The sequence below is a fragment of the Bison bison genome, unplaced genomic scaffold (genome assembly GCF_000754665.1).
Source record: "Bison bison bison isolate TAMUID 2011002044 unplaced genomic scaffold, Bison_UMD1.0 scf7180017864491, whole genome shotgun sequence".
NCBI lineage: Eukaryota > Metazoa > Chordata > Mammalia > Artiodactyla > Bovidae > Bison > Bison bison.
The window spans coordinates 20528693-20544603 of NW_011495050.1; the positions used below are offsets into that span (position 1 = coordinate 20528693).

At 41.5% G+C, this 15911-nt stretch overlaps 1 protein-coding gene across 2 annotated transcripts in view; it reads right to left on the reverse strand.

The window, feature by feature from the left end:
- GRHL2 (grainyhead-like 2 (Drosophila)) overlaps nucleotides 1–15911 on the reverse strand; it is a 171783-nt gene that overhangs the window by 154922 nt on the left and 950 nt on the right. The gene's annotated exons all lie outside the window — the stretch shown is intronic.

Consider the following 15911-nt stretch of genomic DNA (forward strand, 5'->3'; position numbering starts at 1 on the left):
GTCAGTATTTGGATGAGTAAGTTCCATGAACTTGTGGCCTTTGATTAGGGCGCTTGAGTGAAGGCCTGGGTCACTGCTCTCACTGGCAAAGGATGGAAGCTGTGAACTAAGGACAGTTCTCAGAACCAATGACTTGTACCAAGAGAAGAGACCATGGCTGGGCCTCTTGTTGATAAACTCTTTTTACTAACACTGAACTCTATAAACCTCAAGAAGAGCTTTTAAGATATCAAAATACTATATATATATTAAAAAATATATAATGTTCAACTGAAATAGAAAATACAATTTAAGTAAATGGGAAGTAAATTCAAAACGAGTTACCATTTGACCTATCAAACTGGCAAAAACTAAAAAGAAGAACATAAACACACTCCAAATAGATAACCAACAAGGACCTAGTATAGAGCATAGGGAACTACACTCAATATTTGGTAACAACCTCTACAGAAAAAGAGTCTTTAAAAAAAAAGTATATATATAACTGAATCATTTTGCTGTACACTTGAAACTAATACAACAGTGCAAATCAACTATACTTCAATTTAAAAAATAAAGAGGATACTATGAATTTTGGGAGAAGGGAGGTGAAATCCTCCTTCAAATACATTGTTTATGGGAGTGTTAATGAAGAGAGGATTTTGGGGTGGAAATTTGGAAATACGAACCAGATAATTTTAAAAAGAGGATGCCTTTTGATTAGGGATGTCTATTCATTGGAATGTATTACAAAGACACAACTAAGAAGTATGTTAGGATTTAGATAGGTCATCCAAATATTGACTTTAACAGTAAAAACATGAAAAATTTAAATATTCAACAGGGAACTCGTTAAATCAATCTGGACATTTCCATTCAATGTAAAACTCGGGGCCATTAAAAATATTTACCACCATGAAAAGCTCTTTGTGATCAATATTAACTTAAAAATTAAGTTACTACTACTACTACTAAGTCGCTTCAGTCGTGTCTGACTCTGTGCAACCCCATGGACTGCAGCCTACCAGGCTTCTCCGTCCATAGGATTCTCCAGGCAAGAACACTGGAGTGGGTTGCCATTTCCTTCTCCAATGCATGAAAGTGGAAAGTGAAAGTGAAACCGCTCAGTCATGTCCAACTCTTAGTGACCCCATGGACTGCAGCCCACCAGGCTCCCCCATCCATGGGAACAGTATATAAATACATTACTCTCACTTCTGTACACACAGTATGTACAGACACAGAAAAAAGGTGAAAATATAGACATCAAATTGTTAGCAATGTTACTATTAACATCTTTGAGTGGTAGTTTGGAGAGTAGTTGCATTCGCTAATGTTTTCGAAAATTAAGTATGAATTAATCATCTTTAAAGGGTCTTTTAAAGAACCTTAAAAATAAGGCTAAAATAAAAGAAAAAAATTTAATGAGCTAAATCCATAAATGTTGATCTCAAACTCTCTACATTTGAAAGCCCTGAAAGCACTCTCACACATAAGATAATATATTTGAAAAAACAAGAATAATATATTTGACATCAAAAAATTTAAAGCTTCAAACATTTTTTAAATCGTGAAATTAAATGATAATCAAAAATTTGAGAAAATTATAAGCAGAATTTTGACGAAAGAGTTAATCATTTTAGGTGTGTAAAAGTGGCTCAATGATAAGGAACCCGCCTGGCAATGCAACAATCAAGGGTTCGATCACTGGGTGGGGAAGATCTCCTGAGAAGGAAATGGCAACCCGCTCCAGTTTTCTTGCCTGGACAATCCATGGACAGTGGAGCCTGATGGGCTACAGTCCATCCCTGGGTGGATACGACTTAGTGACTAAACAACAACAAAAAAGCTCTCACAAATCAGTCATAAAAATATCAGCATCCCAATTTAAAAAAAAAAAAGTGAAAATTAAGAACAGCCCACTTCTAATGCATATGGTGCATTTGTACAGATGTAGGAAGGCACTATTTTCCCTGGGCAGCAGCCAAGGGGAAGCATAGCTGACTCTCAGCCCCAAGGTCCCCTCAACCAGGACACAACAAAACACCCATATGTAGTAAGCAGCCAGGGCAAGAGCAGGAACTTTGGTAAAAGAAGAAATTTAAATGATCAACAAACATCTGAGAAAACGTTTAACCTCATTAATTGTGAGACTGCAATCTAAAACAAAACTGTACCTTTTTTTTGCTTTTCAAGTTGACCAAAAAAAATTATAATTATCATATACTGGTGACAAGATGTGAGAAAGACACACTCAAACACTGTTGGCAGAAAACATAAATGTTTACAACCTATCTACTAGTCATTTTCAAAGTATGAATCAAGAACCTAAAAATGTTTTATCTTTTGTTCTTGTACTCTCGGAAGACTATTCTAAAGTAATAACCAGAGATACAAAGATTTATATACAATCATGATTTATAATAATGAAAAAGCAAAACAACCTAAATATTAAAAAATAAGAGACGATAAATTTCATCTTTAAGTGATATATAGAAGAATACTTCAGAGACTAATAAAACACCAATAATTATAGCATTGAGTAGAAAACTCAGAACAGCATGAATGATATAAAAATGGGAGATCATAATTTGTATACTTTTATAATCATATTCATGTGCATGTGGGAGAAGGCAATGGCATCCCACTCCAGTACTCTTGCCTGGAAAATCCCATGGACGGAGAAGCCTGGTAGGCTGCAGTCCATGGGGTCACTAAGAGTCAGATATGACTGAGTGTCTTCACTTTCACTTTTCACTTTCATGCATTGGAGAAGGAAAGGGCAACCCACTCCAGTGTTCTTGCCTGGAGAATCCCATGGACAGAGAAGCCTGGTAGGCTGCAGTCCATGGGGTCGCACAGAGTCGGACACAACTGAAGCGACTTAGCAGCAGCCTCAGCAGCAGCATGTGCATGCACTTGTTAGATACTGCAAGAAAATATATGACGTGTTGCTGTCGTTTAGTCGCTAAGTCGTGTCTGACTCTTGCAACCCCATGGACTGTAGCCTGCCAGGCTTCTCTGACCATGGGATTTCCCAGGCAAGAATAATGGAGTGGGTTGCCATTTCCTTCTCCAAGGGATCTTCCCAATCCAGGAATCAAACCCACAACTCGTCAACCTCAGACTGGCAGGCAGATTCTTTACCACAGAGCTGCTAGGGAATGCCATATGAAGTGTCAGGGCCCAGGAATTATGAGTGGCTTCTCTTCTCTATATCTTTCTCTAGTTTTCAGTTTTTTTTACTTGTGAACTTATATTATCTTCATAATCATAAAAAAAGGCCTCAAGATATGATGCTTTAAAAAGAAAACACACTACAAATACAAAACTGTACCATAAAATAGTTGCAGCAAAAGTCAGCCCGCACCATAGCGTTGAAAGCAGTGAGGTAGGCCATTCAGAAATGCTTCAAACAGTGACTTAAAAAATAATCCATCAAATACTAAGTACAATAAAAAAGAAGTCTGAGAACCATAAAAACATTATAATGTCTTCCATATTCCAGGAATATCTAGCACAAAAATAGTAAAATCTGGTTAGTCCTGAAAGCTCAGCATAGCATGTTCAATTCAGTTCACCTGGCTAACCATGGGTTATGCTGTAAGAGGAAAACTCCCAATTTGCAATTAAATGTGTCCTTGGTATTGACCACACAGGCATTTTATTGTTTAAGAAGGACCAGGAAATCAAAAAGTAGCATGTGTGTGGGTCATTTAAATGAGGAAAAGAGAAGAGAAACAGCTACAACCACTGGTCAATTCAACTTCAGGATACTAGAAATGATAAATGAACTGTGTCCCAAGATTTGTGGGCAAGCTCAACAAGCAAATTTGTGGTTTTGTGTGGCTGAATACAAACCACACCTTTTACGATGTTTACTGAAAACTGAAGATAAACACAGGATAAAAAAGTAGCCTTTCTTTATCTCCCCTCACAAGACCTACAAGGATGTGCACCTTTAGACTTCCAACGTCCAAAGAAGATATGATTTTTGAAAATGTAAGGTATAGTATTTAAGACCTGATGAATTTCTGCAATACGAGAAGAAAAGTACGGGCAAGGGGAAGCCAGGCTGGGGTGGGAGAGAAAGGAACAACTGCATATTTCACTGTGGAATCCACAACCAAGAAGTATATATCTTAGAGTTCCTGTGTCATAAAACCATGTTGATTCCCACAAGCTAACGTTGCTTAGGTTTTGTTCACAAAGGCAACGTTTCTTAACATTTTTTTTTTAAACCTCACCCTCTCCAACCCCCACTCCCCACCACCACCCCACCACCCCTGCTTTTTTCCTGACACATTTTTGGCAACTTGAGTGATTCTGTGAGGCCACTTTCTCCCTCAAGTTCACCTCGTGTACTTTTTGTTCCCTGCTGTGGATGCTCCTTGGACATGTTAAGTAAATAACTTCACATTTGCGACAAAACCACCCTGAAAGACGCCTGCAGGAAATCCAGTGATGCAATCTCTCCACAGCTTAACTAACAGACTCCAGCTCGCGTCTGGCATGATCTATGAACCAGCTTGTAGAAGCAGGTAGATGAGTCACAGGCTGGGCCCTCCAGGGAAAAAGCAAGTCTATGTTATGGAAAAAATAAGTAGCTGTTAAAAAAAAAATTAATAAAAACTCAACCGTGCCTACATCTACCTTTTGTTTCAAAGGAAGTCATATTCCAGGTTCTCTTTATTCCTGCAAAAGATTAAACACAACTGGACCCACCACCGAGTCGCTCCCAAGAACACGCACTCAGGTGAGGTCTGAGAAGGCCTGGAAGGCAGCCCCGCCTACAGAGAATTTTCTCCAAGGGAAACTGCGCAGGCGCGCAGGCAGCCTACTGAGTAGATGAAAACGTTTCTCTTCGACTTAGTCACCCTCGACCCCCCCAGCTCCAAGTTACACAGAGGTTGGAAACTCCCACACCTATTTGTGCTGTTTTGAAAAATAGTTGGACTTGATAACTGGGCCAACCCAAAGAGACAGAGTTGTTGAGACCAACCCAAAAGTGTCCAGGTGAGTGAGGCATAGTGCAAAAGACACACGTGGTGTTCCAGCAGTGATGAGTAGAATGGCATGCTTGGATAGGAGGGAGGGAGCGGATGAATTCTACCTGGAACAACTAAGCAAGCTGACTCTCTCTCCCTTTTATTTAGGGTACGTGTGTGCTATTTTTACACATCTGCATGGCCAAATGACTATTCTTTAGAAAGAACCTTTAAATAGTTCTCTTTAATTACAAAAACAGTACAAGCTCACTTCTGCAAACTAGAAAAGTACAGAGAAGCACAAATAAGACACGGAAGTGTCTGTAATTTCTCCATGCAGAGAGCAAACTACTGTTAACCTATTGTGGTTGTATTACTATAGTTTTTTGTTTTCTATCCCTGTAAACATTCTAACATAATACACCATGACATTTTTTTCCCTGTTATTAAATATTTTTCCATAATATGATTTATAATGCTTGCAGAGTTCTCCATCATCTCACTGAACAGTGATTTACCAGAGGATTTAAACCAATCTTCTGTAGCTGGACACTTAGAGCTTTCCTGATTTTTCAGGAAAATATTTCTTTTTAAATATTTCTACAATTAATATCTTTGATTACTTCTTTAAAATAAAGCCCTAAAACTGAAGTTCAGATGTCAAAAGATAGGCCCATTTCAACCACTTTAACCAAACTGTCTTCCAGAAAGTTTGTAATAATTTATAATCCTCCTAGAAATGTATTTTACTCAAACCCAATTTTGTTAATGTTGGCCCATTTGACAGGGAAACCTCAAGCTTCCCTGTTTTATCATCTGTACTTCTTGGATTATTAATAAACTAAATAGTATTTCATCTGCTTATTAACTACTTGTAGCTTTTGTGAACTGTCTACTCATGGTTAGGGACCATATTTCCATTGTGACATGTGTCCTTTTGAAAAATGTTTTCAAAACTATGTATAAGATAGACATAGTTTTAAAACTAGCCACCAAGATGCCACAGCAGCTAAAAACCGTGGTCTGCACAAGAAGCATAAATGTATTTACAGGGCTTTATAACCTATCAGAAGTCCCCCACCCTGAGAACCTTCCAGGGCCTATAGTCCATTTTGTCTAGGTACCAATACTGGCTTCAGAGAAAATGAACTTCAGAGACTTTTAAATCTTAGAACACAACAGAATACCAGAAAAGGAGATTTTATTCCTGACCTAAACGAATAGTCATTTGTGTGCCCTGGAGTGAAATAATATATTGTCTTACAATCGAGGAGAAACTGCAGGTGCTATTCTTGTCCTTATATTATTTAATACCTCTTCTGAACTCTTATCAAACCACTGGTTTGGCAATCTGGTTGACAATGGGTTTCCCTGAATTATGTCTTATTAAGAGGAGGAGGAATCAGGAAGTTGGGGGGGAGAAAGGGGAGGAGGGGTGAGGGAGGAGGAGTATGGGGAGGAGAGGAAAGGGCAGAAGAGCAAAGAGGAGAATCCTTTGTCCTTTTTGCTGCTGTTTGCAATTTACTAAATTTTATTCAGTGTCCCGTGCATTCCAACATTACCTCTCACTCCACGAGCCTGCGCAGAATACACCACTTCCTGGGCGCTCTCTGGGCAAGAGAGTTCTTCGAGAAACTACCAGCGCTTTTTATCTGATTCTCTTGTACCTTTATCTACCAGCCCAGTGAGGCTGTTCAGGGATCCACTCGGTAAACCATTGATCTCACAGCCTAGCTGCCCTGCTGAATTCCGCGTGGCCCTCTGAATTTCTCCTGACTGCCAGAAGTCTGTTTGTCATCTAAAACCACCTTTTATTTTGCTAAAATAAAATGATTGAGTGGGGGAGGGCATGGGAACAGAAGCAGGTCCCACTGTGCTGGGTCCTCTCCTATCTTGTTAACATCATCTTTCTGTGAGCTGCCAGCAGCCCAGACCCCTCTGGAAGGGAAAAAATGAAACTCGCAGAATGTTGGAGTAAGTGATTATCCTCAGAGATCATTTAGTTCAACTTCATTTTACAGGTGAAAAATAATGAAAGAAGAACCCTCTGATCTTATGTTAATTATCTTACTGGCAATACAGGAAAGAGGCTAAAGCTACCTTTGTTCCTTGCTTCTTTGAAAAGTTAGATCCAAGAAGTACAGAAAGCAGTTATTTTCTGAGGCTCACTGAACTGAGAACCAAAACCAATGATTTGGGGTGAGTGTGGGAAGGAAAGTGTTCTAGCAGAAACACTGTCGAAATCTTAACCAGGTATTTCCTACAGTCATGTTCATATTTTAAGAAGCAAATAGGCAATGCCTCCCCTGTTCTCAATCTCCCTACCCATAAAAAGCAGTGTATTTTTTAATCAAAACCTCAGATTTTCAATTCATACAACACTGGTGTGCAACACTCAAGAAAGAATTAAGGCATTTTTATCTCCAAACCAAACTTTTGGCTCCAGATCCTACACTTGGGTACTCATAGACCTGGAAAGTTCATCCTAGAAGGTCTGGAAGGTTCACTTATAAGATCTGGAAGGTTCATCCTAGATCTCAGATTCAAGGCGTCAAGTAAGAATCAGTTGCCCAGGAAGACAAACAGCACTTGGTCATCTTCTCCTAGACCCCAGCTCTGCAGGCTGAGCCAAGCAACTCTCTCATCTACTGAAAAAGCCTGAGAAAAGCCTGCAGCTCAATAGCGGCTGAAGTGCAGTTTCTTTCCGTTCCTTTTTTCTTTCTCTCTTTTCTCCATTCTTCTCCCCTTCACTTCAACCTTTCCCCCTTTTCTAAAATCTTGATCTAAACTCAGGAGTCTTAAAAAAAGAGACTCTGGGGGAGGAGGGTTGTTATACATATACATTCAGCGTTGGGAAGAAAGGCGGGCACCAAAATAAAAAGAAGCAACAGGCGAATCTTGCTTTCCTTTTCTGCTCCGGAGGGTATCTGCATTCACACTTGTAAAGGAAGCATTTCCTTGGGAGTGAATGTGAAGTCAGATCACTTTAAAAGTGCACCCCACAAAGTTCACTGCCCTGTTCATTACAAAGTAAAATAAAGGCTCTTTATCGCCACAGGCAGTGATGGTTTTCTGCTGAATGTCCGTTTCAAATACATGGTCAATCTCCATAACCCCGACACATTGTCAAAATGTACATCAAAATCCGCTGAAATGCACCAGCTTTTTTAGTGCCTTCCAAAGCACTCAAAAAATGTTTGTTTGGTGGGTATTTTAAGTAACAAATCAAAATATGCTGTTTTTAAAAATATTACTTTAATCCCGTTACTCCCCAGAATACATCAAGCTAAAACACTTAATTCTCTTCCCAATATAAACGGGGTGGGATGTGGGGGTAAATCCCCAAGGTAGTACTGTCTGTTTCTATCCAACCTGCCCCTTTATAGTCCAGTCCTTTTTACCATAGACCATTAAAAGACATGGCACAAAATGTAATTTTCTGGTGATGGATGAATATAGGATGGATGGATGGACGGATAAATAAATAAAATGGAACCAAGGACTACTTTAGTGGATGGAAATACACAGGGCACATGGAGGGTAGAATGAACCTGAATTTTGGAGGCCTAAATTTGAAGACTTGTGAAGCTGTCTGAGGGACTCCTAGGTATATGTTGTTGTTACTAAGCAACCCACTCATCCTCGTGGCCCGAAGCAGAAATTCCTATTCAGCCTGTTGCTGCTCGCTAAGGAATTTTTCCTGGACACGTTTGCCAAACCAATCACTACCCTATTTCAGCTTAGACCTAATGTTTTTATAATTGAGCAGGAATCCTTGAATACCTTTTGAAAAGGAAGAGTGTACACACCCCAAAGTGAATGGCAGGGATCATGAGTGAGGACTCTAGGGCAAGGCTTGCCTTAAACTAAGAAGAAGTTAAAAGTAAACATTTCCCAAGGTTAAACTCAGTTGACTTGAACTAGATAGGGTGGCATCATCTACAGCCATCATCTTAACTCTTGGCTCAGGTAACAGGGATGGTCTGCTGATGGTTACAAGGCTAAAAGAACACATCAAAATTCACTGACTAAAGGAACGTCTAAAATCAGATTCATATTTATCTCTCTGCACAGAAGATATGCATGTGTAAATTCCTATCAAGTAATATAGAAGGAAAAAAAAAATCAGGAAAGTGGCATCAGGAGATAGACCAAGAAGCGAAGGAAGGGAGGGAAGGAGGGAAAAATGGGGGAAAAAATACTGTGTCAGACTCAGGATGAAATAAGAGGGAAAATACTATTTAACCAAATTGTTTATTTTTTAACCTGAAATGTATGCCTAGTTGTATCAAAGTCACAGAGAGGAACCAAAGCATTTGTTTGAGTTACCTAAGACTTTTTAACAACCAGTTTTAATAACCTAACATCAAAATAATAATCTTGTTTAAAGTATCTGTAGATTTTAAACAAATACTTCGTGGGGTTCTTTGATCATGTTTTTGCATAAATGTTTCTATGTATGTTTGACTTACTTGGCTATATGTCTAAATTCTCTTTTTGATTTTGCAGAATATAGTACAAATTGCTAGATACAGCTCTTCAGCACTGCTCTAGCACTGACTTTTAATCCTCCTTTAATCAGATGGCACTGGGGGCATTTGAGTGACCTAGTCTCTGCAGTCAGTTTAAAATAGGATCTAATTACAGATCAACAGAGGGCCTACTGCCATCTTATCAAGGTAATACTTAAAGCTACCATCTTAAAGCAGCCTACTTAAATACTTAAAGCAGCCCTAGAAATGAAACTGCAACCACCATCCCATTAAATATTTCACCAAGGACCAACATCAGATCATACAGATCAGAACTTGTTATCTTTGACTTTGTGCTATAAAACAGAAACTAATTTTAACGAAATAACTGTGCCCAGAAAAATGAACACCAATTTTATGCTGTAATGTGAAATTATGGAAGAATGAGGTTGGCCTTCTAACTCCAACTCAGCTCCCTAGTGAGTGAGATCCAGCCTATAATCTGAGCTTGACCTTTTAGCTCTGGGCCTGGCAGAAGCCCCCGTGGGGTGACATCACTCCAAATAAGGTGTTTAGCAGATCTGGAAATGTATGACCTGTCAAAAGGGTCCCATTCTTCCAGAAGGGACAGTTCAGCAAAACAATGAAAGTAAATGACATTGAGAGAAGGCCTAAGAACTCTTAACGAAGAACTCTTAGAAAAGAGAAAGAAAGAGAAGTCAGTCAGTCATGTCCAACTCTGCGACCCCATGGACTGTAGCCTACACAGGCTCCTCCGGCCATGTGATTTTCCAGGCAAGAATACTGGAGTGGGTTGCCATTTCCTTCTCCAAAAAACTCTTAAACCCAAGTTAAAATGTTAGAAGCTAATCATTTAGAAGCAGTAATACTGAAGGTAAAACAAAGCCCACAGACTTCATTTCACATAAGCAAATATACACCTGAAAAGTTGCTTGTGAATTGAATTTATTATTCACTTAAAGCATTAGTTTGTTAAATAATCCAATGTAGATGCCCTGGCCCCTCTCCCCACAGCTCTGGGGTGGGGCACATGGAATGTAGTTTTACCAAGTGCCTCAGGTGATATTTTTGTAATCAGATGAGTTTGCAGTGATTTAAAGAATTCCTACGGACATTCCTATTACTAAGCACATACATGATTATCTTCAACCTTTTTACCCCAATCAATCTAGACTTTCGTATTATTGTCTGCTGCTGCTGCTGCTGCAGCTAAGTCGCTTCAGTCGTGTCCAACTCTGTGCGACCCCATAGACGGCAGCCCACCAGGCTCCCCCGTCCCCGGGATTCTCCAGGCAAGAACACTGGAGTGGGTTGCCATTTCCTTCTCCAATGCAGGACAGTGAAAAGTGAAAGTGAAGTCACTCAGTCGTGTCCGACTCTTAGCGACCCCATGGACTGCAGCCTACCAGGCTCCTCAGTCCATGGGATTTTCCAGGCAAGAATACTGGAGTGGGGTGCCATTGCCTTCTCCGTGTATTATTGTCTAGCAGTTCCTTATTTTTCAGGTAGGTTAATTTTGCCTGTATATTGGTTTATTTCACTGAAGATGCAAAACTAAGGAAAGCACACTGTTTTCAGTGTCTCACTTCAGAACACAGTGGACCAGTCTGTTTTCTGACAGATGCAGGTTTGCAGAAATTGAATGATGGCAAGAGAAAGGGTAAGCCTTATTTTGCTGGAGGTTAATTTAGGGTTGAGACTCCTCTATAGCACAGATGGTAAAAATCTGCCTGCAATGCAGGAGACCCGGGTTCAGTCCATGGCTCAGGAAGATTCCCTTGAGAAGGAAATGGCAATCCACTCCAGTACTCTTGCCTGGAGAATCCCACGGACAGAGGAGCCTGGCAGGCTACAGTCCAGAGGGTCACAAAGAGTTGGACACAAGTAAATGACTAACACACATACACAATTTAGGGTTGAGATAGCCAGGAAGAGTGGCAGCTTAAAATAAGAGGTTTAGACAGGAATGTCAGAGCAATACCATGCAGGTCCCTCTCCTTCAGTTCTAATTCCCCGGGGTCATCCAGAATGTGTACATTTTTTTCATCCCTAAATTAAGACATGTGCAGGATTTAATCCATTGCAGGGAAGATGAACACTGGACTCTAGCCATTAAACTAGTGATATCTGAGGAAAGAAACAAGACTGACGCTATTGGCTAATTCTTTATTTACTACCCTCTTGACTGCCAAGACCATTTATAAGTATAATGTTGTCTGGTTTTGAGTGTACAAGTGTCTGGACTATTAAGTAGGGAGTTGATTATGTTAGTTTACTTAATGGGACCGCTGTCTGTCTACATCTCTGATTCACCCACACTGGGCTCCTTTCTGATCCTAGAATATGCTAAGCACTCTCCTACCTCATGGCCTTTGCACTTACTCTCCCATCTGCCTATAACACTCTTATCCCAAGTATCTTCAGTGCTTGAGCCCTCACTTCAGCCATCTGATCAAAAGTCATCTCATCAGAAAGGCCATCCCTGACCACCTTATATAACATAATTCCCATTATTTGCAATCCCTTTAGCCTGCTTTGCTTTCCTTTGTAGCATTAATCATCATCTAAATTGTTATATATTTACTTCTTTATAGATTTTCTCTGTTTCCTGGCACTACAATGCTAGCACCATGATGGCAGGGAGTTTGTTCTATCTGCTAATGAATCTCAATGCCAGGATCAATGGCATTGTTCAGTATATAGTGGCACTCAAGATATATTTGTTGAATAAATGAATGGGTATTTTTAGTGCTTTGAGGAAGATATGGTTAACTTGGTGTTTGTGATTTTAAAAGATATTTTAGGGAATTCCCTCGAAATGCAGTGGTTAGGACTCTGCATTGTCACTGCCCTTGCCCAGGTTCTATCCCTAGTCAGGGAACTAAGATCCTGCAAGCCCTGTGGCATGGTCAAAAAAAAAAGTCTATAGCCAAATAGAAACATATACATTTATAAAACCAAACAGTCAGTCAGTCAGTCAGTTCAGTCGCTCAGTCGTGTCCGACTCTTTGCAACCCCATGAATCACAGCACACCAGGCCTCCCCGTCCGTCACCAACTCCCGGAGTTCACTCAGACTCATGTCCATCGAGTCAGTGATGCCATCCAGCCATCTCATCCTCTGTCGTCCCCTTCTCCTCCTGCCCCCAATCCCTCCCAGCATCAGAGTCTTTTCCAATGAGTCAACTCTTCGAATGAGGTGGCCAAGTACTGGAGTTTCAGCTTTAGCATCATTCCTTCCAAAGAAATCCCAGGGTTGATCTCCTTCAGAACGGACTGGTTGGATCTCCTTGCAGTCCAAGGGACTCTCAAGAGTCTTCTCCAACATCACAGTTCAAAAGCATCAATTCTTCGGCGCTCAGCTTTCTTCACAGTCCAACTCTCACATCCATACATGACCACTGGAAAAACCATAGCCTTGACTAGACGGACCTTTGTTGGCAAAGTAATGTCTCTGCTTTTCAATATGCTATCTAGGTAGAAAGATTAATTAAAATGTTTCACCCCATTAATTGAAAGATTACCCACCCACATAAGGCATCTATAAATTTGTTTATTTTTCTTTATAGAATTATGGCTGGACTCCCTAGATAAAATGCACCAAATGACTGAAGGTAATTGCCCTAAGGCTAAAGTAGGGTGGGTAGAGAGAAGGGGGACTTTTATAATATCTGTTCAAGTCTCATCTTCTGCTGGATTGTGAAAGTCCCTTGAGGACATAGCCCACATTATGTATCTTTTTATTCTCCTATATACTTATCTGAATGTGTTGCAAATGGTAAGTAATCAGAAAACACATATAGGTAATGAAAAACACCCGTGGGTTTCAAATAAATCATATATATTCTGAATTTTTTGGCAGTAATGTAAGAGTTTCTAAATCCATCACTCTGCTGCTAGAACATACATGCTTGTTGACAAAGACCATAAATCGTCATAAAATGTTAGAAAGGGGGAGTAGAAAAATTTTAAATATGTACAAACTGTCCTAAAAATACTTTGTTTTAAATAGTGATAGCATCAACATTGCAGAACATAAAAAGTAGATCGTTTGCATCTGAAAAGTTCACAGCTATAAAAAAGATGATGCTACTTCAGTCCAGACTTGCTGACTGGAATTATCTTCCTGTGCTATCCAAAAGCTTACCTACTCTTTGATGGGTTTATAGAAAGGAAAAAAAAATCCTGTGTGTATTCTTTTAGGTTAGTTCCAGAAAATACAGACAGGCCTCCTACACAGATTTACCATGAAGCTGATCAAGTTCAAGCTTCAGGATCCCCGTTTGTTCTGGCAGGAAACGCCAGAAAACAGGCTCATGTGTGTGGGTTTTTTTTTTTTTTCTTTTGAGATCTCACCCCTACTCCACCTAACACACACAATTGCATAAGCTTCAAGCTCATAAAAACCTGGACCCATCCTGACAGCCCTCCATTAGAATATTAACATTAAGAAAACTAGGCTAGAAACTGCAAAAACGATCCAAAAATCATTTTTTAATGTCAAGCATTTCTCCATAGTCCCAGCAAAGAGAGGCGAATGGGGTTCAACAATCTCTTTGGGGTATTGTTAGTATTTCTTTTCCCCGGAAACAAAATGAAGTCTTGGAAACCATGACAAGATTAAAGTTACTTTCATTAAATGTAAGTATACATAACCCTAGTTTTATCCATAGAAATATGGTAATGTATCACAGTGAACTAGATTGCTAGTGTTCTGAACTTATTATTTCTTCAAATTTATTTTTAATTGACATATAATTCACAGTCAATATGGTATTAGTTGCAAGCACACAACACAGTGACTTGATGTCTATATACTGCACACTCAGTGGCTAAGTTGTATCTTTGCTACTTCATGGGTTGTGGAGCCTACCCATCAGGCTCCTCTGTCCATAGAATTTTACAGGCAAGAAAATTGGAGCGGGTTGCCATTTCCTGCTTCAGAAGGTCTTCCCTACCTAGGGATTGAACCCATATCTCCTGAGTCTCTTGCATTGGCACCCGGACTCTACCACTGAGCCACCTGGGAAGCCTGTGGACATTATCCGCACAATAAATGCAGTTACTGTTCCTCACCAAAGTTAACACAACGTTATTGACTATATTAGAACTTATCTTCAATACTAAATAAATTATCTTCATTGGTGCTAAGTACAACCGGCTAAAATATAAGCCCATCTGATTTCACCCTAAATTCGAGTCCCGTTGTATCACAAAACGAAGGGGTGCGACCAACGTTATATGATTTAATTAAGGAATTACAGTAAGTCTTATTCACTAGATTTGCGACCATTTTTGACAAGATGAAAACAAACCAAAAAAAAAAAAACCAACCCTGCTGCCATCTCGGCTTTTGGTTACTGAAGTTTTCAAACTCGGAGTAGTGAGTTCTTAAAGGTTAGAGAGAATTTAGGGGGAAGAAACAAGGATACACTCAATCACTTTCCCAGTCCTACCCTTCTCCCGCCCTCTTCTCGTCGTTTGCAACCAGGTCCATCCCTCAGGTGTATATAGTCGCAGCAGCTAATTTTTCACTAATGAGTAAAGTGGTACTAATACCTAATTTTGTTAAAATATGCTAGCCTGTGATGTTAACTACGCCTACCCTACCCGGGGCTTAACTTTAGGGACAGTCCCCTCCATCCCTCGATAGGTCCGCGGGGCATTCGCGCTCCCCCGCCTCAAGGTCCCTCAATCCGAGAAGGTCCAGGGCCACCTGGCCAGGAGAGGCGCCCTGAGAAAGGTCTCCTTGGGGTGGCCACAGCGCCGAGATAAAGCTACCGGGCAAGGCGGGAAGGTGGCCCCTACGCACTCCAATAGGACGCAGCCCGTTCCCAGCCGGGTACGCGCCCGACAGGAGGGGGAAGGGAGTGTCGCCACCGAATCCCAGGGAAGGCCGCGGGACCCACCTCCGGCTCCCCCTCGCTCCCGCCCTCGGCCCCACCTCCCCCAGCCTGCACAAAGCCGGCCCGGAGGCGGGGGCCAGGCCTGCTGGGAGGCCGCCCGGACGAGACTGGACCGGGGCCCGGCGCCCCGCGGCTCCGGCCGCCGTGCCCCGGCGCGTCTCCTGTTCCAGTCCCGGACGGGGCGGACGCGCCCCCCAGCTGGTCTTAGGAGGCGCGGGAAGCCGGGCTCCCCGCCTTTTCAGGCGACATTCCCCCGGGGAGGCCAGGCGCACTCGCGCCGTCCCGCTAGCCACGCCCGAGGTGGCGGGCTCCAGCGCGCGGCGCCCGGGCCGTCGGGACGGCGGAGGCCGGCCGGACGCTGGGGTGACTCCCTAAGTCGCACGCGCCCCTTCGCGCCCAACCGTGGCACAAACTCTGGCCTCAAATCGATCCCCCTCATTTCCGAAAGGCCCCAGTCCTCCGGCACCTGCGTAAGGTGACCAAACAATGCGGGGGCGGGCAGGAGGGGCGGGGAGGCCCGGGGACGGGCGTGGGTTCGGCGCCTCT